The sequence below is a fragment of the Aedes albopictus genome, chromosome 2 (genome assembly GCF_035046485.1).
Source record: "Aedes albopictus strain Foshan chromosome 2, AalbF5, whole genome shotgun sequence".
NCBI classification, from domain to species: Eukaryota; Metazoa; Arthropoda; class Insecta; order Diptera; family Culicidae; genus Aedes; species Aedes albopictus.
In genome coordinates, this window is record NC_085137.1 from 143,245,524 (window position 1) to 143,271,611 (window position 26,088).

The window sequence follows — 26,088 nt, forward strand, 5'->3', positions numbered from 1 at the left end:
TATTCAGCACACACTCCCCTGGATGTGTGAATATTACATCTTCGGATGAACCTGATGTCTTTTCTTGTAGTTACGATTCCCTGGCCTCGGCTCGGAGTATTGTTACTATAGAATCGATTGAGTGGGTACTTAATAGCTTTGCTCCTTTCAAATCTCCTGAGGCAGATGAGATTTATCCTATTTTGCTTCAGAAGGGATTTGATCATTTCAAACATGTATAAAAAGACCTGTTTGCAGTTTTGCTACAGGGTATATTCCCAAATCCTGGCGGGACATTACTGTGAAGTTTATTCCGAAAGTGGGTCGTGTGTCGTATGAAGAAGCAAAGAGTTTCAGACCTATCTGTTTGACCTCTTTTCTTATGAAATGCTTAGAACGCATTGTGGATCATCACATCCGTGATGTTCATCTGGCCAACGTACCTCTTCATGTGAACCAACATGCCTACCAATCTGGTAAGCCCACTGTGACTCTTTTACACAAGGTTGTTTACGATATCGAGAAAGCATTCGCTCACAAGCAATCTTGTTTGGGTGTTTTCTTAGATATCGAGGGTGCCTTTGACAATGTGCCTTTCGATGCCATATTGGAAGCAGCACGGAGTCATGGTATATCTCCAATGATTTCTAATTGGATTCACCAAATGCTCAAAAACCGATATCTCTTCTCGACATTGCGTCTAGCAGGGATTAGGAAATTGAGTGTTTGTGGATGCCCCCAAGGGGGAGTCTTATCACCGCTTTTGTGGAATCTCGTAGCAGATACGCTATTGAGGCAACTCAATAAGAGCAGTTTTCCTACTAATGGTTTTACCGACGACTACCCAGCATTGTTAGTTGGTATGTGTATCACCACCCTTTTCGACCTGATGCAAAGCGCCCTTCAGGTAGTTGAGGGTTGGTGTCGCCAATATGGCCTTTCGGTTAATCCGAGTAAAACATCTATTGTTCTTTTTACGGAAAGGTGAAACCGTAATGGCGTTCGACCTTTGTGTCTCTTTGATTCTGAAATCGATGTGATTGAATAGGTAAAGTACGTTGGAGTCATTCTTGATTCCAAGCTTTCCTGGATACCTCACATTGAGTTCAGAATCAAGAAAGCTTGTATGGCATTCGGGCAATGCCGGAGAACCTTTGGTACAACTTGGGGTCTAAAACCCAAGTATATCAAATGGATCTACACAACTATTCAGCAAGCTGTTTCATTTGCATGTGATAGCTGTGAATCCGATTATAGAACTTCGTATCATTTGATATGTAACTGTCCAGTTTTTGCGCAACTGCGTTTCCGAGTATTCGGTATACCCCGTAACGTGGGTAGATCACCTTATAATGGTGCGTTACGGCGCAAGATCTACCATAACAAATTTTGATCTTGTAATTTTCTAGCTTTGTTAATTTAAATGCAGGAAAATTCCAAGATTACAATTTGGTCTACTTGTTTTTGTATTATGTTTTTCATTGGTAATAAACCATTTGTTTCAGGAGGATTCAGGTAATTTTTGTCCATGTCTACAGAGATTCGAAAATTATGTAACTGTTGTGAGCCTATCACCTATTTTCTATTTCAGATGTGCAAGCGGGTCGACCGCAGGGTTAGACGACGCAACATCCATCTTATTTTTTGAAGGGTCAAGATCGCCATATCATTCGGTGGCGGGTAGACCACGTTGTCCGCGTCGTTTTTCTTCGAGCCGAGTGTCCTAATGTCGCGGGTGTAAATGTGTTTTTTTTTAGAAAAATTGATTTTTTTTCGCATTGCCAATTTTTTTTTACTCGTTTTACGCGATCTTGTTTTTTTTTTTATAAATTGAGATGTTTTTGTTGTTGTTCAACGTGATTTTTCGTTTATTTATTTTTTTTATTTTGTTTTTTCACGAGTCGCCAATTCTTTTTTTTTTTCTCGCGTTTTATACATTCATTGCAACCCTGGAAGGGTTGGTTCTGCTTGTGCCTCGCACTGAGCTGAAACATATTTATTTATACAACAAAAATAGAAAAAAAAAAATATCTTTTGTTTTTATTTTCGGTCAACTCGTTCCACGTGATTTTTTTTAATAAATTGAGTTTTTGTTCGTTGTTTTTGCGTTTTTTTTATGTAAATTGAGGTTTTCTTTTCTCGGATCGCCACTTTTTTTTCCTTTTTTTTTCACGCGTTTCAAACATTTATTGTAATGTTCCGATGACCCTGGAGGGATCGGTTCAGCTTGGGCCTCTCACTGAGCAGAAACATAATTATTTAAACAATAAATAGAAAAAAAATCTCTTTTGATTGCCTTCAATTGCTTTCAAAAGATTAAATTTTAACCAAGTAAACAACCAATGCCGTGGGTCCATCGCCAGCTTTTCAGGCGAATCCTTGACCTACATAATACACCTCCAAACCACCTTACTTATGGGAGTGTCACTGAGTCGGAGGCCTCTTAAATAAGTGCTACATCAACATTTCCTTCCCCTATCCCAAGTTACGGTAAAGATGGGCGTGGCCGGGAATAGCGACATTTGTGCTTTTGGTACTCTTGCATAATGGCTAGCTTCCACTTCGTACGTACTGTGCAAAAAGATAGGACAAGTAATGGTCAAGTAATGATTCCGCTTCAAAATTACTTGAGCGGTTCGCAGATGGCAAGTAAGGATAAAAGTGTAACACTCATAACGCCTCCCGTGCGAATCAAATGGAGCTGTCACTTTTCCTTGCGGAAAAATTGTCCGCGCTATTATTCCGTAAGGAAAAGTTACGTTTCTCCCCATACTGGATCAGTTGTCAAAATTACTTGCGGAAAAAGAGGGAATTTTACTTGAGCGCTCTACTTGGCAACACGAAACATAGCTTAAGGTTGGAGCAAAGTTAACTCCCAGCCTTGTTCCGAAAAGCAATCCGAGCAAGATTAGCAAAAGGTACATAAATATGGTTAGTATCCAATCTACGAAGTATACCGTAACTACGCTAACGCTAACGCTAACGCTAACGCTAACGCTAACGCTAACGCTAACGCTAACGCTAACGCTAACTGCGTTTCCGAGTATTCGGTATACACTTATTAAGGGCGGACGGGACGGTCGGGGAAATATCCGCCATTGCTCTGTTGCTACTAAGATGGTAATCTCAGATTCTACTTCATATTTTGCAACAAAAACCTATCACTGTGTATTCTCACTTGCAGTGCATATGCTGATTGTTTTTCAGCATCTTCAGTGCGATAGAACTCGAGATTACCATCTTCAAAATCGCGAGGCAAATTGTTAGAAAGAAAGGCAAGATAGGAAAAATAACACGGCGTCCCGTTTCACCTTAAGCGAAACTGACTTCAGAGACCTGAATATTCAGGATATTCTGTTGTTGTTAACCTGCTGTCGTAAAGAGCTATGGCCAGTGTTGGTAAAATCACACTTAAAGCACACTCATGAACCGCTCCTGCGTGAGCAAACTCGCGCGCGATTCTGAATCATTTTCTCGTACGCGAGATTTTCACGCAAAATCTCGCTCTCACGAGTCAAGCGTCGAAATCTCGTTCGCTTGTAAAATGTACCCAAATCAATTTGAACGACATCCAATGTTGTTGTACGATAGGTTTGCTTTTGCTCTATCATATAATCATAAAAACTTCGGTGTAAATAATAAGGACACCAAGAAATAACGCAATGAGTGAAATCGCGAGTCAAGTCATGCATGATTTTTTCGGCAGTTAGTTTGGCGAGTCTAGAATCACGCGTGAAACAACTCAAGCATGAGATTTGATATTTTGAGTTTTTACCGAAAGAGAGCCATACGCTTTATGCGTTATTACAGTGTCCTTTTCAGGTCGCTGTTTGAACCCATTGTGGTACGCTTATGCGTTAGTAACCTCTTTCAGGGTATTTTTCCTATTTCTCTACCTGTCCTTATCCCCATCCTCATCCTTATTTCCTTCCTTTCCCTCAGGTAGGTGATGAAATAGGCTATTATTTTGGCGATGGCACAAATGTCCCAAATGGAAAATAACGTGCCTCTGGAGCCGGCCTTCTGAGAGAAACACCGACAGAAACCGCAGGTGAACCTTCAGAAATACCGCGAGAGATTTTAGGGAATATTTCGGCTGAAACTCCACTAGAATTCCAGGGATAAGCTTTCAGAGAAAGTTCACGGAAATTTCATGAAGAAATTACAGGAGAAACTTCCGGCGAAATCCCGGTAGGGACTCTTACTGAAAATTTGAGAAACATTCCTTAGAGGCAAGGTCTGGTAGAAAACCCAGAATTAAAATCCCTGAAAGATCTTTTGTAGAAGTCCTAAGAGGAAAACCAAAATAAATCGAGGAAAATCTCCAGGAGGAATCCCGAGAGAAACTTTAGGAAAAATTCCGCGACAACATCTTTGATATATCATGAGGAAAGATTCTCTCTTGGAGATCTCGATATAAAACGCAAAAGAAATCTTCTGCATCTTTGTTCTGATTGCACCTGTGTTTTCCGCTTCGGGTTTATAAAAAAAATATTCTTTTATAGGGTGCGTGTTCCAATTATGGCACTACCTAAGGAAAACTATTTATACAAAAATAACGAGAAGACCAACGAATGTCATCAATAAGTTAAAAGACAGCTTAGTTTCCATACTTTACAGCAAAAATATGGAAACAGAGCCAAAACTACTTTTAGTATTTATTAAAGCGTGTGCCAATGATAGGAACCCTGTACCAGTTATGGCTACATTTTTGAACTTCGGTTCCTTTTCGCACTATTTGCATGCATTCCTTATGGAGTTAGCCATAACTGGTACACTATGGCGAAAAAGGGTGCAAGGAAGCCGAAATTTTAAGGAAAATGATTTATTTCTACCATGATTTGAGCAAAATGTGGAGTTTAAATGAGTGCGACTATCTTTTGTAAATGTGATCTATTGTTCACAAATTTTTTCTTGTTTATTTACATCGTTAAAGGTTGAAAATCAACTATGGCGAATAATTGGTACTATAGCCATAATTGGTACACTTACCCTATTTCCTTTGGAACAGAATAAACAATGAAAGCTGCCTGTTGTTGTGATTACAAGCCTAGCAATTAAGTTAGTCTTTCCGGCATCACTGGGATTCCTCCAGGTTTACTTTTTGGTAGAGGTATCTCTGTGGAGTATGTCTAAGGTGTCTGATTGAGAAATTTCTGGACGTAAATTTAAAGGCTAGCTGTTATTGACTATTCTTCATTTAAATAAGCGGTACACACATAGAAAAAATCACCGACTTCGGTAATATTTTACCGACATCTCAACCGTTAAGTTTTGTTAACCGAAAAAAATTGGTAAAGCTGGCAACATTTACTGAACTTCTTTAGAGTTTGACAGATGATCGATAAATTTTACCGAAATTTTGTATTTTTTTTTACAGAATTTCGTTGAAAGTCCATTACCGAAAGCTCAGCGGTTGAGAATTCGGTAAAATTATCGAACGCGATTAGCTGTTAAGCTTAGATAGAGGATCTGAAAATAATATCTAAAAAATGTTCCTGGAACATCTGAACAATATCAAAATTTGATATTTCAAGATCAAACGAATAGCTCGCTACTATTGGTTTTGATGATGATGTTCCAGGAGTAAATTTGTGACATTATTTTTAGATCTTTTATCTCTTATCTCAATCAAATCAATACAACTTTTTGATCTCCATATCAAAATGTGCTATTATTTAGCTCTTTTCCTCTACCCGGGAAGCTGTGCTATACAAAAGCTTTCAGCTGTTAATTAGCATATCAACAAAAACCTCAATTTCGCTAGGAAGCAATCATAAAGCTAAAAGCAGAGAGTACGGGAGATGTGTTATGGATTTGATAGCTCATGCTGCCTCTTTCTTATGCCTGGTTTAGACGGTGCTAGTGACTTGATTCTAAATAGTCAATGGAAAATACCCAATTGAATGCGAATCGATCGTGTAAACACCACCATTCATCTCACTTGAGCAACTCGCTTGACTTGAACGAAAGTTGAACATGTTGAACTTTTTCATTCAAGTCAAACGAAATCATCTCACTTGCCTCGTCTAAACCCGCGTTTCATGTGAGTTGAGTTCAAGTTATGTGTCAAATAAGATGAATTCAATTCAGTTTGCTTACACACCGCACGAATTGAACAACGTAAACACTGCACTGGCTTCAACTCAGAAGCATTTAAAAGGACACTCATGCCATTTATTCAGTCTAAACACATCATTCCATTGGATTGAACATGTTTGAGAAGTTAGCAAGTGAAATGTTCGTTTCAGTTGAAAAATGTAAACCAGGAATTACAAAATCTATGCGTCTGTTGACAAGTTTGGACATCTGAGTTGCTTATTCATTTTTCCCTTATCCTGTGTGAAAAATTAGCATAAGGTAAAATTCACGAATAAAAGGAAACAAAAAAAAACCCTTATTCATCCAAAAGCTCCAAAGCAAACATTGCTGCAACTGGTTTGGATTGGGAATATTGCCATCGAGAAATTACTACACCTAATAATGTCGCAAAATGTGTACCAAATAGGCGATCCGATACACAAAGCCTTGAAGATGGTCGAATAGCCGGATTGAAACGTTGGCGATGATAGAAGATTAATCAACACAATTTGTTAGACTGATAAAATTCCAGAAAGTCAACAATCATCCAGTCGAAACCTGCAATTTTGATCATAATTCGCCCAAACGGCATTCAGCGCAATGGCCTACGCAGAAAAAAGCATGGAAGAAAGCATGGAAGAAATATTTCAGGCAAACTCAAATAAATTGTCAATTTGTTCTGGCAGCAAAAATAAAACTGTTTGGAGCAAATCGAACATCACATTTATAGCAAATTCAATCCATTTTTGAAACAAACATGCTTCTTCTGGCAGGTTATGTGAGAAACAAATGTTGGAATTATTTGTTTTCCAATTAAATTTGTAAAGTCATTTCCTCCACTTCCCGCGGAAAACCCACTTCCCGCGTGGCACTTTCAATGCCAACATCATGTAGATAACATACGCTCCCGAAATCAATGGAATTTCGTGGAAACTTTTGGTGAAACTTGCCTTTTTTGCAAGAGGAAATCTTGTTTGGTGCTGACGCTGAAACTTGAGAGTTTTGTTCATATTCTCGACGGCGGAACGAGGGGCTCTTCAATGGGTATTGTAGAAATCAACATGTAATTGAGTTAGTTTTAAAAATTAATATTTAGTTTTAAATATTTTATCAGTTTACCGAATAAACATGAATATTTTTATTTCAAACGAACGAAATTTGTCTCCGTGCCGGACACTGAAATAATGATTAACCATAGTAACATGTTTCGGTCATTAGACTTTGGGTATTTTCGACAGATTTGTTTCCTTTGTCATGGGGGTTATCGTCGGCCAAATTGCAGGCAACTAGGCAATAAAATTGAACTTTGTGGGGGAAAGTTCAAGGCTAGCTTTGAGTTCAACATGCTTAAGAAAACAGTCTAGAGAACGATCCAGTGAAATAATACAAGGATTATCTTTTGTCTTTCACTGGTAAAAATCGTCTCACAATGTGATTTGGTCGTTTAGAATAAATGAGTAACAATTAATCAAGGCTCTCTGAATTATGTTACTTCCCCTGTGTTTTTTTTTCAATTTCAAAACTCGAATAGTTTTTCACTGTGTAATAAGCCGTATTTTCCGCAATTTCCAGCTTGCTAAACCAATTGTCTACTTCAACTATATCCTCCATTTCCCCATATATAGGTTTTCCGAATAAATTCACTTTGGATCGATTTCCAATGGCAGATATTTATTGTCTCTTCCTCGAAATGTGCGCTTCACGCATGGAACGGCAGCAATTTAAACGTTAGCATTGGAACACTATACACTAGTTATGGTCCCTCGTCTTCCCTGCGTCTCCCCCTTTCGGTGTTCTCCATTTCGTGCATCAATATCGCATTCGAATCGATTTATTTCCCCGAACTCGGTTGCATTTTATCACCAGAAGAGGGAAAAATGTGTATACACCGTGATCAATTTGGCGCTGAATTCTCGCGTGAACATTCGAATGACTGCAGTTTTGCACTATGCTGCTGGAGAATAGACAACCTCACAGCGACCAATCAATGCAATGCCTTCGTCTATTGACTACAGCTCAGCAGCGGCGATGACGAGATTGGCAATGGAGGTGCATTTATTCATTTCGCATCCGTCAACCGGGAAGAATTGCGAACGCCGGCGCGAGGCGTTACGCATGGTTTAAAATATATTGAAATCGAGTCATATCCTCCGTGACTGGCTTTGGTTGTCTCTGTCTGTCTGACGTAGCCTGAGCTGGTTGTCGATCGGTTAGTCAGACGGACGATGACTACGACGTGTGCTGCTGTTCTGCGTTTCCTAGTTCTGGTAAAAAATAGCAAAGCTTCCAACTTGCATCGAGTTCCAAATGTGACTGACAATGTTTTAGCGAATCCTCGAATTGGCGGACTGCGGACGGAGTAGCCAAGCTTACAATTCAGTTGGTCATTTCAGTCATTTATACACTGCACTACTCGCTGATGGAAAGTCATAAAATTTTAATGAAGTGGAAATATGTGTTCGGTCTCTGTGACGAGCTCGGTTGAAGGGGTATGATCTGTCATTGACACCGATGCAGTTGGTTGGTCGTTGTGCGTACTACTGACTGAAATTTTACCAGTTTCGAATGCTTTTACTACCTAAGAAGCGTCAATTTTATCATATATCTTCTACCTTCTAATCTTCTCTATCTTCTCTATCTTCTCTACCTTCTCTATCTTCTCAATCTTCTCAATCTTCTCTATCTTATCTACCCTCTCTATCTTCTATATCTTCTCTATCTTCTCTATCTTCCCTGTCTTTTTTATCTCCTCTATCTTCTCTATCTTCTCTATCTTCTCTATCTCCTCAATCTTCACTATCTTTTTTATCATCTCTATTTCTATCTTTGTCTTATCCATCTTCGTTATCTTCTCTATCTTCTTTATTTTCTCTATCTTCTATATCTTCTAAGTCTTCTCTATCTTCTCTATCTTCTCTTTCTTCTCAATCTTCTCTATCTTCTCTATCTTCTCTGTCTATCTTCTCTATCTTCCCAATATTCTTTTTCCTCTCTATCTTCTCTTTCTTTTCTATCATCTCTATTCCTATCTTTGTCTTATTTATCTTCGCTATCTTCTCTATTTTCTCTATCTTCTCTATCTTCTCTGTCATGTCTATCTTCTCTATCTTCCCTATACTCTCTTTTTTTTTCATTCTATCTTCTCTATTTTCTCTATCTTCTGTATCTTCTCTATCCTCTCGAACTTTTCTATCTTTTCTATCATCTTTATTTCTATCTTTGTTTTATCCACCTTCGCTATCTTCTCTATCTTCTCTTTCTTCTTCATCTTCTCTGTCTTGTCTATCTTCTCTATCTTCCCTATATTCTCTTTCTTCTCTTTTTGCTATCTTCTCTATTTTCTCTATCTTCTCTATCTTCTGTATCTTCTCTATCCTCTCGATCGTTTCTATCTTTTCTATCATCTTTATTTCTATCTTTGTTTTATATATCTTCGCGATCTTGCTATCTTTTCTATCTTCTCTATTTTCTCTATCTTCTCTATCTTATGTATCTTCTCTATCTTCTATATCTTCTCTATTTTCTCTATCTTCTCTATCTTCTCTATCTTATCTATCTTCTCTGTCTTTTCTATCTTCTCTATCTTCTCTTTCTTCTTTATCTTCTCAATCTTCTCAATCGTTTCTATCTTCTCCATCTTCTCTATCTTATATATCCTCTATGTCTTCTCTATCTTCTCTATATTCTCCATTTTCTCTATCTTCTCTTTCTTCTCTATCTTATCTATCTTGTCTATTTTTTCTTTATTCTCTGTCTTCTCTATCTTCTATATCTTCTCTATCTTCTCTATCTTCGCTTTCATCTCCATCTTATCTATCTTCTCTATTTTCTATCTTCTATGTCTTCTCTATCTTCACTGTCTTCTCTATCTTCTATATCTTCTATATCTTCTCTATTTTCTCTATCTTCTCTGTCTTCTCTATCTTATCTATCTTCTCTGTCTTCTCTATCTTCTCTATTTTCTCTATCTTCTTTATCTTCTAAATCTTCTCTATCTTCTCTGTCTTCTATATCATCTATATCTTCTCTATCTTCTCTATCTTATCTATCTTTTCTATCTCCTCTATCTTCTTAATCTTCTCTATCTTCTCTATCTACTCTATCTTATCTATCTTCTCCAGCTTATCTATATTCTCTATCTTCTCTATCTTCTAAATCGTTCCTATCTTTTCTATATTCTTTATCTTCTGTATCTTCTCAATCTACCCAATCTTCTTTATCTTTTCTATCTTGTCTATCTTCTCTATCTTCTCTATCTTCTCTATCTTCTCTATCTTCTCTATCTTCTCTATCTTCTCTATCTTCTCTATCTTCTCTATCTTTTCCATCTACTCTATCTTCTCTATCTTTTCCATCTTCTCTATCTTCTCAATCATCTCTATCTTCTATATCTTCTCTAACTTCTCTTCATTCTCTATCTTCTCTATCTTCTAAATCGTCTCTTTCTTCTCAATTTTCTCAATTTTCTCTATCTTCTCTATCTTCTCTATCTTCTCTATCTTCTCTATCTTCTCTATCTTCTCAATCTTCTCTATCTTCTCTAACTTCTCTATATTCTCTATCTTCTAGTCGTCTCTATCTTCTCTATCTTCTATATCTTCTGTATCTTCTCAATCTTCCCAATCTTCTTTATCTTTTCTATCTTCTCTATCTCATCTATCTTCATTATTTTTTCTGTCTTCTCTGACTTCTCTATCTTCCCTATGTTTTCTTTCTTCTCTATCTTCTCTAACTTCTATGTCTTCTCTATCTTCTCTATCCCCTCTATTTTCTATATCTTCTTCATCTTCACTATCTTCTCAATCTTCTCTATCTTTTCAATCTTCTCTATCTTCTCTATCTTCTCTATCTTCTCAATCTTCTCTGCCTTCTCTATCTTCTCTATCTTCTCTAACTTCTCTATATTCTCTATCTTCTCTATATTCTTTTTCTTCTCTATTTTCTCTATTTTATCTATCTTATCTATCTTATATATATTCTCTATTTAGTCTATCTTCTCAATCGTCTCTGTCTTCTCTATCTTCTCTATCTTCTCTAACTTCTCTATCTTCTCTATCTTCTCCATCTTCTTCATCTTCTGAGTCTTCTATATCTACTTTATCTTCTCTATTTTCTCTATCTTCTCTATCTTCTCTTTCTTCTCTACCTTCTCTATCTTCACTATTTTTTGGATCTCCTCAATCTTCCCAATCTTTTCTATCTACTGCATGATCTGTATCTTCTCTATCTTCTCTATCTTCTCCATCTTCTATATCTACTCTATCTTCTTTATCTTCTCCATCATTTTTATCTTTTCCATCTTATCTATCTTCTCTATATTCTCTATCTTCTCTATCTTCTCCATCTTCTCTATCTTCTCTATCTTCTTTATCTTCTCTATCTTCTCTCTATCTTCTCTATCTTCTCTTTCTTCTGCATCTTCTCAATCTTCCTATTTTTCTCTATCATCTCTATCTTCTGTATCTTCTCAATCTTCTTTATCTTCTCTATCTTCTGTATCTTCTGTATCTTCTCTATCTTCTGTATCTTCTCAATCTTCCCAATCTTCTTTATTTTCTCTATCTTCTGCAACTCCTGTATCTTCTTAATCTTCTCTATCTTCTCTATCTTCTCTATCTTCTCTAACTTCTCCATCTTCCCTATCTTCTCCATCTTATCTATCTTCTCTGTCTTCTCTATCTTATATATATTCTTTATTTTCACTATCTTCTCTATCTTCCCTATCACTATCTTTATCTTGTCAATCTTTGCTATCTTCTCTATCTTTTATATCTTCTCTATCTTCTCTACCTTTCCTATCTTCTCTATATTCTCTATCTTCTCTATCTTCTCTATCTTGTATATCTTCTTCATCATCTCTATCTTCTCTATCTTCTCCGTCTTCTCTATTTTCTCTATTTTTATCTCTTCTCTATATTCTCTGTTTTATCTAGCTTCTCTATCTTCTCGATCTTCTCTGCCTTCTCTATCTTCTCTATCTTATTTATCTTCTCTATCTTCTCTTTCTTCTCTATTTTTTCTATCTTCTCTATATTTTCAATCGTCTCTATCTTCTCTATCTTGTCTATCTTCTCTATCTTCTCTATCTTCTCTATCTTCTCTATCTTCTCTATCTTCTCTATCTTCTCTATCTTTTCTATCTTCTCTATCTTCTCTGTCTTCTCTATCTTCTCTATCTTCTCTATCTTCTCTATCTTCCCTATCTTCTCTATCTTCTCTATCTTCTCCATCTTCTCCATCTTCTCTATCTTCTCTATCTTCTCTATCTTCTCTATCTTCTATATCTTCTATATCTTCTGTATCTTCTATATCTTCTCTATCTTTTCTATCTTCTCTGTCTTCTCTATCTTCTCTATCTTCTCCATCTTCTATATCTACTCTATCTTCTTTATCTTCTCCATCATCTTTATCTTTTCCATCTTATTTATCTTCTCTATATTCTCTATCTTTTCTATCTTCTCCATCTTCTCTATCTTTCCTATCTTCTCTATCTTATTTATCTTCTCTATCTTCTCTTTCTTCTCTATTTTTTCTATCTTCTCTATATTTTCAATCGTCTCTACCTTCTTTATCTTTTCTATCTTCTCTATCTTCTCTGTCTTATCTATCTTCTCTATCTTCTCTATCTTCTCTATCTTTTCTATCTTCTCTATCTTCTCTGTCTTCTCTATCTTCTCTTTCTTCTCTATCTTCTCTATCTTCTCTATCTTCTCTATCTTCTCTATCTTCTATATCTTCTGTATCTTCTATATCTTCTCTATCTTTTCTATCTTCTCTGTCTTCTCTATTTTTTCTATTTTCTCTATCTGTCTTCTCTGTCTGCTCTATCTTTTCTATCTCCTCTATTTTCTCTATCTTCTTTATCTTCTCTACCTGCTCTATCTTCTCTATCTTCTCTATTTTCTCTATCTGTCTTCTCTGTCTGCTCTATCTTCTCCATCTTCTCTATTTTCTCTTTCTTCTCTACCTTATTTTTCTTCTCAATTTTCTCTATCTTCTCTATCTTCTCTATTTTCTCCATCGTCTCTATCTTCTCTATCTTCTCTATCTTCTCTATTTTCTCTATCTGCTCTATCTTCTCTATCTTCTCTATTTTCTCTATCTTCTCTACTTTATTTTCCTTCTCTAGTTTCTCTATCTTCTCTATCTTCTCTATGGTCTCTATCTTCTATATCTTCCCTATCTTCCCTATCTTATTTATCTTCTCTATCTTCTCTATCTTCTCTATCTTCTCTATCTTCTCCATCATCTCTGTCTTCTCTATCCTCTCTATTTTGTCTACCTTCAGTGTGTAATCTCTGATGATATCTTCTCTATCTTCTCTATCTTCTCTATCGAATAGTAAGCTAGTCCCAAGCCCTATTCATTGGTTCCTTGTGCAATTTCGATTGCTCTGGTCAATCACGGAGTAGCAACTACGAATTGTGCGGTCATCTATGCTCATGCTCATGCTCATGCTCTATCTTCTCTATCTTCTCTATCTTCTCTATCTTCTCTATCTTCTCTATCTTCTCTATCTTCTCTATCTTCTCTATCTTCTCTATCTTCTGTATCTTCTCTTTCTCTCTTTTTTCTCTATCTTCTCTGTCTTCTCTATCTTCTCTATCTTCTCTATCTTCTCTATCTTCTCTATCTTCTCTATCTTCTCTATCTTCTCTATCTTCTCTATCTTCTCTATCTTCTCTATCTTCTCTATCTTCTCTATCTTCTCTATCTTCTCTATCTTCTCTATCTTCTCTATCTTCTCTATCTTCTCTATCTTCTCTATCTTCTCTTTCTTCTCTATCTTCGTTATCTTCTCTATCTTCTCTATATTTTCTCTCTTCTCTATCTTCTCTACCTTATTTTTCTTCTCTATTTTCTCTATCTTCTCTATCTTCTCTATCTTCTCTATCTTCTCTACTTTCTTTTTCTTCTCTCTTTTCTCTATCTTCTCTATCTTCTCTATCTTCTCTATCTTCTCTATCTTCTCTATCTTCTTTATATTCTCTATCTTCTCTATATTCTCTATCTTCTCTATCCTCTTTATCTTCTCTATTTTCTCTATCTTCTCTATCTTCTCTATCTTCTCTATCTTTTCTATCTTCTCTATCTTCTCTACCTTCTATTTCTTCTCTATTTTCTCTATCTTCTCTATCTTCTATATCCTCAACTTATTTTATCCCGTCCTTGTATTTTCTGTCTCGTATTTTCTCACATCTTCTATAGTTATTTTGAAGTTATTGAAGTTTTCTATATATTAATTTCTGTTATCAATTTCTTTATCTTTCGCTCAAATATATTTTTAATGAACACTGCAATGCTGCTTGCCGATGCAGTGAGTGTCGCTTTGATTTGGGTACATTTTGATATTCCTTTTTCATGACCCACAAGACGAATGTTCTTCATGCGGTTCCCATTTCCATCGCCAAAATGTCACTTTGCTTTTAATGAAGGTGTTAAAGGTTACCGATTACGGAGAGTGGTTTTCACGTCACGAGTCTTTTGGCGTATTTTTTTTGATTCGGTCACCTCTTTTTTGGGATCGGGATCGTTGTGGTCGCCAATTTGCCTAAAATGGTCATCCGAAATTAGTATCCACTCGGTCGTCGGTACGCGCGCGGGGGATACGACCAAGCGCATGACGAAATTGCGCAAAGTTTTTATTTTTTGGTTCGGTCGAAATAAATTGGTTGATTTATTAATTTCGGTCCCTTTTCTCGTTTTCAATTACAGATCGCCCCTCATCGATGCCGTACCGCAAGAACATCCAGTTTTGAGATCTTGTTTTCATTCACCAAGTGAAAGGTAAGTCACGATGAGGGATTTCGATTGCATTGCACCACCCGCCCCACGCTAAAGGCTGCGATGATTGATTTCGAATTGTGGCACGTTCGGACTCATGACGGAATGTGCAGAAGGTGCGAATTAAGATATTTGCTGCTGTGTGCCGATCGATTCGAATGGGTCTATCTGACGTTTCGCGGCCGAGTGAGATTTTAATCCGTCGCCCTTAAAAGATAATTTTATGAGTAAATCCATCCCACTTTGATTGCTACTTGAAGCGCGGTTTTGACTGTAGGTAATTCAATTCGAATCCCGCGTGAGCTAGGGAACCGTTTCGAGTATGTATAATCGCCATTCATATTGTCCTCGCCGGTCGTCGTAGTCGTCGTCGTTCCGGTTCAATCCCAATCGGCTTCGTCGATCGTCTGTCCGTGGAACGCATTAACGATCGTGGTGTTGTCGATGAGATCATATCCCGCCTTTAGAATAAACATATTGAATACATTCAATTAATTTCTTGTTGCCTCTTTGGATCGAGTAAAATGATTGTGACAAAGGGACAAGGGTGAGCATCTAAAGTAGTATTAAAGAAGTATTAAATTGTATGTGATCAGATATTTTGCGCTAACATTTTTTATGTTCAAATTTTTCATTTTGATCTAAACATTCTTCGCCATCTTGAATTTATTTATGCTATGTTTCTTTCAATGTTTATTTTTATTCATCTTTACACCTCTATATTTTCATTTGAAGTGACCGTTTTTTAGATGAAAATATTTTAAGATTTTGGGATTATTCAGCCATTCCTATGAAAATCGATATAGTGCGACTCCGATTGTCGTGAAATTTGGTGGGTTTGTAATTCATCGAAAATGATAACTCTTTTTTTATTTCATAATTAGGGTGACCAATTTTCAGATAGGTGATCCAAAAAATCATGGTTTATTTAATTAATTATTTTATTAATTTTCAAAAGGTCAAAATTCCTTTTTTTTTAGTTTGAAAGCTATTGAATTCTAGTTTTCATGAAAAATACGTTGAAGAAGCGAAATTGTGTAAAAATACTAGTTTTATGAGGATTTACAATATGTATTGGGCAATTTTAGAGTAGCTAGTATTGAGATATATGACTATGTATATACAGTATCGGACAATAAAAATGCACCAAAGCCGTTTTTGCATACAAAATAGTCAACTTTAGATTGCCGTATCTCAGTTATATCTCAACGGATTGTTTTCATTTTTCTGTGACGAACTACAAAACACTTCAATTCTCAAAAACTATTGAAAAAGTTCGATGATAACTATTGATACAAAAGTTACAGATAGGTTGAATTTTGACAATAAAAATGCACCAAGACAAAAGGATCGGGTCATTCCACACAAAGTTATAAAGGTTCTAGAAAAAGGTATAATTATCCGATAGCCAATTTTGAGCTGCTATATCTCCGAATTCAATCAACCGAATGCAATGAAATTTTGATCATTTATGACTTAAACAATAAACTTTGAAAAACAGTTGACTTAATTTGAAATGATTAATAAGAAAAAAAGTTATGGCAATCACCTTTTGACAGCTGGGCAACTGTTTGACAGCTCCGCCCAGTACAAACTGCGACGAGGGGTGATTCGACAAATTGCTCCCATACAAACTTCAAATTGATTTTAAAATAGGTTCCCGGGCTCCAAAATTCATGAAAATTTGGATTTCGGCTCAGTTTGACTTGCAGATTCAGAATATCGAATTATCTCAACACCGTTAAAGAAGCCAATTTTATTTATTCCATGTTTTTTCAGTAAATTTATCTATTTTTCATATGCATCCCATTACTTTTTCAATTTAATGAAGGCTATTTGGTTGCTTTTCTTTGAAACACAAATATAGGGTAGAAGCTTCAGTTTTGGCCAGTCCGGAGTTTTGGCCATAGTGCGGTATTGAGCCTGTTCCGATCTAAATCGGCGTAAATTTATTTTTTACTAGTAGATCCTAATACAATATGATGATTACAGCTGTGAAAACCACACATTTTGATTAAAAACTGCAAGAAAAAAATATATTTCCTTAAGAAATCTGCTCCCATATATCTATTTTGGCCAGGGTGCTTCTAATTTGGCCACTCCCATAAGAAATACACGTGATTGGCCAAAATAGAGACCAAACTTAAGAATATGGCCAAAACTGCGGCAGAGCTTCTATTTTGGCCAGTGCCACTTTTAATACAAAAATCAAGTATTGGCATGATTTCTGCATTTTCCCTTCAAAATATAGATTGAAACCTTTCTTTTGACGCATTGATTATTTTCATAGGATTATTGTTTTTTTTTTTTTATAAAAATGATTTCCCTTAGACTGGCCAAAACCGGTGCCCGCACCCTATTCAATTCAATTAGAGGGAATTTAAATGAACTATAATTACTATCTCGAATTTTGTAACGATGATTAAGTTTTGGAAATATTGGTGTTATATTAGAAAAATAATCTAATCGAGATAATTTTCTTTCGTGTGAAGAATTTTAAGTTTAGTTAAATGTTTTTAATAGTTCATTATATGAGTCATAAATGATCAAAATTTCATTGCATTCGGTTCATTGAATCCGGAGATATAACAGCTCAAAATTAACTATCGGAAAATTATACCTTTTTCTAGAGCCTTTATAACTTTGTGTAGAATGGCCCGATCCATCCCAAATTTTGACCACTGATACACAACTAGTTGATGAACTCACAGTGAAAATTTGAGAATATTTGATGCCCTTTTCGAAACGTTACAGCGATTTGAACATTTCTTGAAAAGTGAAAATTTTACCTGTCCCAGTTATTTTGAGTATCCCCTGTATACCCATATATATTTAGAGCCTAAAACTCCATTAAACAGCCGTCATTTTAAATTTGGAGTCACCATTTTAGACCGCTATCTTGGATATTCTGGTCGCCATTTTTGAAAACCAGACTTCTTCCCCATACAATGCATCGTTGCATCGTTTTTAAGCCTAAAACACCATTAAACAGTCACCAACTTGAATTTGGTGCCGCCATCTTGGATTTTAGACCGCCATCTTGTATATTCTGGTCGCCATTTTTGGAGTCCAGACATCTTCCCCATACCAAATATACCAATATTGCATGGTATTGTAGACTTAAACAGTCGCCTACTTGAATTTGGACCCGCCATATTGGATTGTATGCTGCCATCTTGTATTTTGAGCCGACATCGTGCAATTTCTGGTCTCAAGTGTTGATTTCCACACAAAATTCGTCAACCATGCTTAAGGTTACAAAAATCATCGCAGTTTGATGTGTCGTATGGTGGGGCTTGGTTCAGTTTTATATACGGCCAGTTCTACCGGTGCTGGTCCAGAGCACTGAAACGGGCATAACTCCGGAACGCCTCGATCGATCCGAACCATTTTTAAAAGCAAACAATGCGGTAAAATTCCGGTTAAATTCGAGCTATAATCCGAAAAATCTGCCAATGGAAAGTGCCCTTAAAGTGAGTGAACATATTTTGCGCACAGACATACATACACACATACAGACGTCATCTCAAATCATCGAATTGAGTCGATAGGTATATGCGACTTGATCCTCCGACCCTTTTAAAAAAAATCGTTTTTTTTTAGTAAACATATAGCCTTTCCAGTACACTTAGTGTACGAGAAAGACCAAAAGAAAATTTGATAGAGCCTTTGGAGGGGTCAAGTCTTATGTAACAATTGACTTAGCTCGACGAGTTGAAATGAGAGATTAGGTCTGTTCACTTTTTTGTTACCTATCCGTGTCACATCAAATTCTGAAGCCAGATGCAAAAACAAGTCTTCAGTCCAAAAATGAGTCAAATTGATAAAGGTTTAGTGGTGTATCAAATCGATTTTATATTTTTTCGAACTTTTTCACAAGAATATTCTCCAATATCCAGAAAATTGCACCGCAAAGGTACCGAAATAGTAATCTACAACTTCCTCAAAGACACTACGGTGTTGAAATTACGTATTTCAAAGTTATTCATAAATTTTCGTTCAGAAATCACGAAAAAATACAATACTTTTACGTTTTTTTTATGTAATAGTCATGTAATTTTACATGGTTTTACGTGACTAATTCAGATATTGCTCCTATTTGTTGCGAACGTTTCATCCATACCTCATTGTAGTGTAGGAGTTCGTTTTCATTGACTAATTATCGAAAGTTTTCCACTTTGATACTGAAAATTGCACAGAGTTGCCAGCACGAAATAAAACAAAGTTGTAAAGTCGCAAAAACATTGTGTTTTTTTTTTCGTGAATTATGAACAAAACTTGTTGAATAGCATTAAAATAGGCAATTTAAACACCGTAGTGTCTTCGCCAAAATTGAAGAGTATTGTTCTATCAATATTCTAACAGTATTTCCGGCACCTTGTAACGTTTCGGCATATCTGTAGGCATGAAATTAGCAATTCGTTTGAAAATTCTCGTTTCCGATACGTTTTTAGTTAATATAGTTGAGAACCACTTATATAAGTAATGAAAGCTTTAAATTGAATTGCTATAAAAGCTTCGTTCGAACGGAGTACTAAAATTACCCAAAGCTCAATAAAGTTTAGTACTAAGATAATTCGTGGATTAGACGTAGGTGGCCTGTGGAATATGAATTAAATCAACTGTGGGACTTGTCTAAAGATTTACATTAGTTAGTATTGGTGAAATTTATTAGAAAATTGCAAGTAAGAGGATCGCTCAGCCATCTTCTATAAAATAGATTTCATTTACAAAAGACGTCGGCTAGAGTACAGAAGCCAGTCACTTTGTGCTAAATTTTATTCTTTTCTAAAGTCAAGGTGTGTTCTCCTAGAAGTTATAGTTTAATTAAACAGTTTAATTAATTCGAATCTAGTTTAAACATTTAACGAAAAGTATGTACAGTGTAGTGATCTTAAAAATAATAGTGTATTTTTCTCTAATTAGTTTTCCGAAGGTTATACCACAAGTGGCAGACGCTCTGCGCTCTTGTGCATTTTTTTCAATTTTACAAAGGTAAATCTTTTAAAAATTCATTTCTTTGTATATTTATTCTAATTCGTTTGATGTTGGACGTTAGCGTCCAACCGACGCTTTTTTGTCCGGACCTAGAGTCCGTTGACCTTTTTTCCATCCGCCATTTTGTTACGCTTGGCATACCGGTGGCGACAGCTCTCGACGGCCCGCCTGTTCAGGCAGTCAAACGAGGCAGAGCAGAAAGACATCCGGCCTGCTGGCGTGTCGGTTCACGTCACGAACTGGCAGTGTTTCGGAACAGCCGACGCCCTCTCCTCGCAACTTTAGATCGGCCAAAGTCATCGAGCGCGCCCCGAACGAAGTCGGCCTACTGAAGCTTCAGGCCCCCCTGGCTACACCACTGCGGCGGCCAGATCATCGCACGCCGTGAACGTGCCCCCCGGCTGGCGAACCGCCAGCATGGTCATCAGCATAAACCCTGCGCAGGTTAGTGAATCGTGGCCACGATGAACACACAACATACAACACACACACAAACACACACACTATATAAAACGAAAAAATAATGAATATAAGGTACACCGGGGCAAGTTGAAACGGGTGGGGCAAGATGAAACAGCGGGTTAACATGATGTTTTCTAATGATGATAAACAGTTCAATCGCCATAACACATAGTTTTTGATTCAAACCATCTTTTGGCGAAGGCTAAATTTCCAAATTGTATTGAAATCTATTTTAAAACTTCGTGTTTCATCTTGCCCCACCCGTTTCAACTTGCCCCGGTGTACCTTACATAAAATGAATTTAAGCTAAATTTACCTATTCTACGTTCATTTATGCTACCTGAGCCCTGTGGTATAACTAGTCCGCCCGGGTGAACATTCTACCTTGCTTCTACTTTGAGCACGTGTGACCTGATATCTAGATGATCGTTTGCGTTCCAGTTTATTTGATTCTGAATTTCAAGGCCGTTAGGAGTGACTATTGAGAAACCGTTCGAACACCCCGAGAATTGCGCTCATGCTAATACAGTCTAGTCGGGCAACCTTACAACACACGACCAGTGGTCTCTCTTCATTGAGAGTGGCGCTTAAGCCACTGCGTTTGCAGTAGTTCTCAAACGGAATTTTACGAACGGTTACAACCTTTTCGGTGCAATGCTGTGGATAACGGAGTAAATTTCTGTGAAAATGCTAAAAAAGACACAATCCATTTTAAATCTTTTTAAACGCAGCAAACCCGTGCATGTGACACAGCAAATTGCGTCTTTTTCGATAACCTGATGATCGATTTGCAAAAAAATAGACTTAGACCACATTTAAAACTACTGGTTGTGTTCCGTAACCGGTTCCAGGTGTCCTGCCGGAAGTAGCCAAGTAAAAAAAGAGCCAAACCTTTGCTTGTGACACTCAAATCGCGACTTTTTCGATAACCTGATGATCGGTTAGCAAGAAATCAGTCTGCCCATATTTGAAACGACGCACAGTGGAAAAAATAGGTATAAAACACGAATAAATTCAATATCTCTGTTCGGAGTGGATGGATTCGAATGAATTTTTGACGCAAACTGTAAAAATCCCTATAGTTTCAGATAAGGAGGGTGTCATTCGCCGCACGATGCTGGAAATCAGTGTATCGTTTACCCCGCTCTCTCTTTCTCACACCCTTTTAAGAAAATCCTCATCTATTCCCGCCTGGCGTGCAAAATAAATGTCTAATTTAACTCGTATTTGTGTAAAAACTTCCATAGTATCGGCAATTTGACAAAGGGTTGGTTCTGCTCTTATGGATTGTGCTCCACTTCGGGTGGAGAAGCATACAAAAGTTCAAAGAAATAGGGGATGGCGGGGTTATTTGAAGATATTTCAAGGATTTGATACTACGGAAGTTTTTACACCATCACGAATTAAATAAATTATTAATTTTGCACTTCATGATTTTTCCAAAAAGAGAGAGTGAGGTAAAACGGGCCCAATACATTGTTTTCCAGCACCGTGCGGCGAATGAGACACCCGTTATCTGAAACTATAGGGATTTTTACAGTTTGTGTCAATAATTCATTCGAATCCATCCACTAAGAATAGAGATATTGAATTTATTCGCGTTTTATACCTATTTTTTCCCATTGTGCAACGGGTTGTGTTCTGCGACCGGTTCCGGGTTTCCCGCCGGAAGTGGTCAAGCATGTAAGTGAGTCACATCAAATAAAGGCTTTTTCGATAAGCTGATGATCGGTTACCAGGTTCTGGTCATATTTGAAACAACGGGTTGTGTTCCAGAACCGGTTCCAGGTGTCCCGCAGGAAGTGGTCAAGCATGTAAGTTAGCCAAATGCATGCTAATGACACATCAAATCGCGACTTTTTCGATAACCTGATGATCGGTTGGCAATAAATTAGGTTTGAACCAACGGGTTGTGTTCCACAACCGGTTCCGGGTGTCCCGCCAGAAGTGGTCAAGCATGTAAGTGAGTCACATCAAATAACGGCTTTTTCGATAACCTGATGATCGGTTAGCAGGTTCTGGTCATATTTGAAACAACGGGTTGTGTTCCGGAACCGGTTCCAGGTGTCCCGCCGGAAGTGGTCAAGCATGTAAGTAAGCAAAATGCATGCTCGTCACATATCAAACCACGGCTTTTTGGGTAACCTGATGATCGATTAGCAAGAAATTAGGTTCTGCCCATATTTAAAACAACGGGTTGGGTTCCACAACCGGTTCCGGGTGTCCCGCCAGAAGTGGTCAAGCATGAAAGTGAGCCAATCCCATGCTTTTAACACTTCACATCTTGTTTTTTTTGATACTCTGGGCGCCGTCCACAAATTACGTAACGCTCTAAGGGGGAGGGGGTGGGGGTGGAGTCCGGCCGAGCATTACGGCCCATAAAAAAAATAAGGTTTTCATACAAAAAGCGTTACGAAGGGGGGACGGGGGGACAATTTTCACGAAATTTCCTTCTCGGGAAAGAAAATAGATGTTTATTTGAAGAGAAGTATTTTAGACTGAAACGAGAGTTGCGTCTAATATGCGTTCGCTTGTTCTACACACATGTAAGTCATAATGGTAACACTGAATGGCTTCAAGATCATGAGTAATCACTGATCAGAACGATCAATCATGAACCACCTGATCAACTGAATATTATTCATTGGTTATAAGCACAATTGCTATTATTGTTACTAGTGCTTAACATGGCGAAACACCCGCACAATTACTGTACCACCACGACGCTATAGAGGCGCGAAAATGATTGTCATTCATGCCCCATACAGCACATAAGAGCGACATTTACGATACCGATTCGTTGCCGTCCGTCGTTATGGATCGGCTGGTTGAAGCTGGATCTACAGCAAGCAGCTTACCTGCGCGCCTGCCTACAATAAACAACAAACGTCCGGGAAGCAACCATTAAGGCCATCGAGGTGGCGCTTTTAAGTTGCTGCAAAAATGCGACTATCGCAAACCAATAAATTACACCGCGTTGTTGAATTATGGTGTTAAATTGAATTTCGTATGTGGAGATGCGTTGTGTGAAGCTGTCCCCACTGCGGATCTTCCTCAGGTGTGTCTGGCTTGGCAATGTGACAGTTCGCTGGAGGTACAGCTACAAGGTGAGATGATTAAATGATCATTGTCGTCTGCCCAGTCAGTGGGTTTTCAGTGGCTTACATGACGGGCAGTCTTAAATTGAGATGACTCAGTGGATGAGCTGGATTAGGAGATACATTAACAATTGTATTTAAATGAATGAAAAATAGCTTTGATGTTTGAAGTGAATTGATTTGTCAGACATTCGGCAAGAAGTACCGAGATGTAACAAAAGAAGACTAGTATAGATTAGCCGGTGAACAGTTATTCAGCAAGATTTGGCTAAGGGTGCCTAAGCTCGACTTAGGCTGACTAGTGGCTAGTGACGAACGACCATCCGTTCCATTTTTGATTTTGGACATTGATTTTTTATTTGTATCAAGATCTGTATTAATAGTGCTTTATGAAGAATAGGTTAAGAAGTATGTATAATCAATTTGAACTTAATACCTGAAAGAGTAGAAAGAACTAATTACATGTTTCAGGATGGATTCTGTAGACTCTAGTATGCGCTGGAACATCCAAGTTCTTGATTTCTTCAATGCCCCAGTTATGTTACTTAGCAACCCACTAGAACTAGGTGAAGGTTAAGAGCCCATACATCCCAGCTGTCAATCGCTCCAAAACTCAGTTTCCCACCGATCGGTGCACTCCCCCCAAAGTGGCACTTGACCTTCTGTAAGGCCACTACACCGGCAACAGCGTTTGCGTTGTGTTGTTGATTTACAGCGCCATCCAACCGATCGCCATGATTATCGCCGCCACTACTGGCTCCCAACGACACTATCCTCGCTCTCTCCATTCGGCGGCATAGGCGAACCATAAGGTTCTCTCCACTTCACGACACAGTTTTTCTATTTCCGACGCTGGGCGTGGGCGTCTGCTCAAAGCCGTCCAAATTTAAACCCCGTAAATTATTATTAAATTGAGTGCTTGCAGGCATATTCGGCTGATGGTCTGCGCGGCCGTGTTTGCCTGGTTTTGCGCGGAACGAACACAAACATTGTCACGCTGTACATATCTAGTTTGAGCGCTCGCGCTGCTGGGCTGCGATTATAGCCAAATGCCTCTGTCGTGTTTGGATCTGTCGGCTTGTCCGCTTCGCACGCCAAATGGAACGAAGCGAACTTCTGTTGGCAAAAATCTCACGCCGCGCGGCGGCCACGAAAGCAAACATTCGAATTCGACGTGAATCTTGTGCGCGCAAACGACGGGCAAGGATTTCGGATGTTTTTTATTCGCGATTATTGATTTGGGATGAATGCATTAGCAAGGTGTTTTCAATAATTGATCACATCTCACGGCAACCACGCCGACTGGATGGGAATTTAAAATCACGTGTTTGATTCAGCAATTCCAACTGGGGTTTAAATTGAGATAAGGTTGTACGTTAGGCAGTCATCATGGTTCCGACTTTAGTAGGGGGCCCGAAGAACAGTTTGTGCTAACGAAAATGTCAAGTTATGTCAATACGACGTGATGGTGCAGTCAGTGAAAGATCTATCACATTGCATCGAGAATTCCAAGGTTGCATTTTATGGGTGACCTCGATCAGGTTAAGGCCGGGGTGGCCTCTGCTGTACATAGTAGCCGTCTCCATTCCACTCGGTCCCTGGCTGATTGTCTCCAATTCCGCATTCTGCGTAAGGTACGCGGATCGTCCTCCACTTGGTCGACCCACCTAGCTCGCTGCGCACCACGTCTTCTTGTACCGGTCGGATGACTCTCGAGAACCATTTTAGTCGGGTTGCTATCCGATATCCTGATGACGAGACCCGCCCACCGTAGCCTCCAGATTTTCGCGGTATGGACGATGGTTGGTTCTCTCAGCAGCTGATGCAGCTCGTGGTTCATTCGCCTCCTCAAATCCCGTCTTCCATCTGCACTCCGCCGTAGATGGTACGCAACATCTTCCGTTCGAAAACTCCAAGGACGCGTTGGTCCTCTGCACGTAGGGTCCATGTTTTGTGCCCATAGAGGACGACCGGTCTAATTAGCGTTTTGTAGATAGTTAAGGGGGCATCTTTTCAGTACGTCACGCAAAATTAGTGAATTTTCAACCCCCCCTCCACCCTTCGTACGGGGTTTTCGTGTACCTATTACATTGCTTGTCACACTTTTCGAAACCCCCCCTCCCTCCTATGAGCGTGACGTACTTTATGGATGCCCCCTAACTTCGTGTTACGGCGAACTTTATTCGATCGTAGAGTTCTGCGGAGTCCAAAGTAAGCACGATTTCTTGCCACAATGCGCCTCTGAATTTGTCTGCTGGTGTCGTTGTCGGTGGTCACCAGTTACCCCAAGTACACGAATTCATCAACCGCCTCGATTTCATCGCCGTCGATATAAATTCGAGGTGGCTGGCGCGGAGATTCCTCCCTGGAGTCCTTTGCCATCAAGTACTTTGTCTTTAACACATTAATGACTAGTCCGATTCGCCTGGCTTCACTCTTTAGTCGGATGTACGTTTCCGCCATCGTCTCAAATTTACGAGCTATAATATCAATATCATCAGCGAAACCAAGCAGCTGAACGGACTTCGTGGAAATCGTCCCACTCGTGTTTATCCCCGCTCTCCTAATTACACCCTCTCAAGCAATGTTGAACAGCAAGCACGAAAGACCAGCACCTTGCCGTAACCCTCTGCGAGATTCGAAGGGACTCGAGAGTGTCCCTGATACTCGAACTACGCACATCACT

At 38.3% G+C, this 26,088-nt stretch overlaps 1 protein-coding gene across 1 annotated transcript in view; it reads left to right on the forward strand.

Moving 5' to 3' along the window:
- LOC115253617 (dnaJ protein homolog 1) overlaps positions 1–26,088 on the forward strand; it is a 306,072-nt gene that overhangs the window by 94,907 nt on the left and 185,077 nt on the right. Inside the window, exon 3 of the mRNA XM_062850573.1 lies at positions 14,776–14,847. The gene's annotated coding sequence lies outside the window, so the exon portion shown is untranslated. The remainder of the gene's footprint in view (positions 1–14,775; positions 14,848–26,088) is intronic.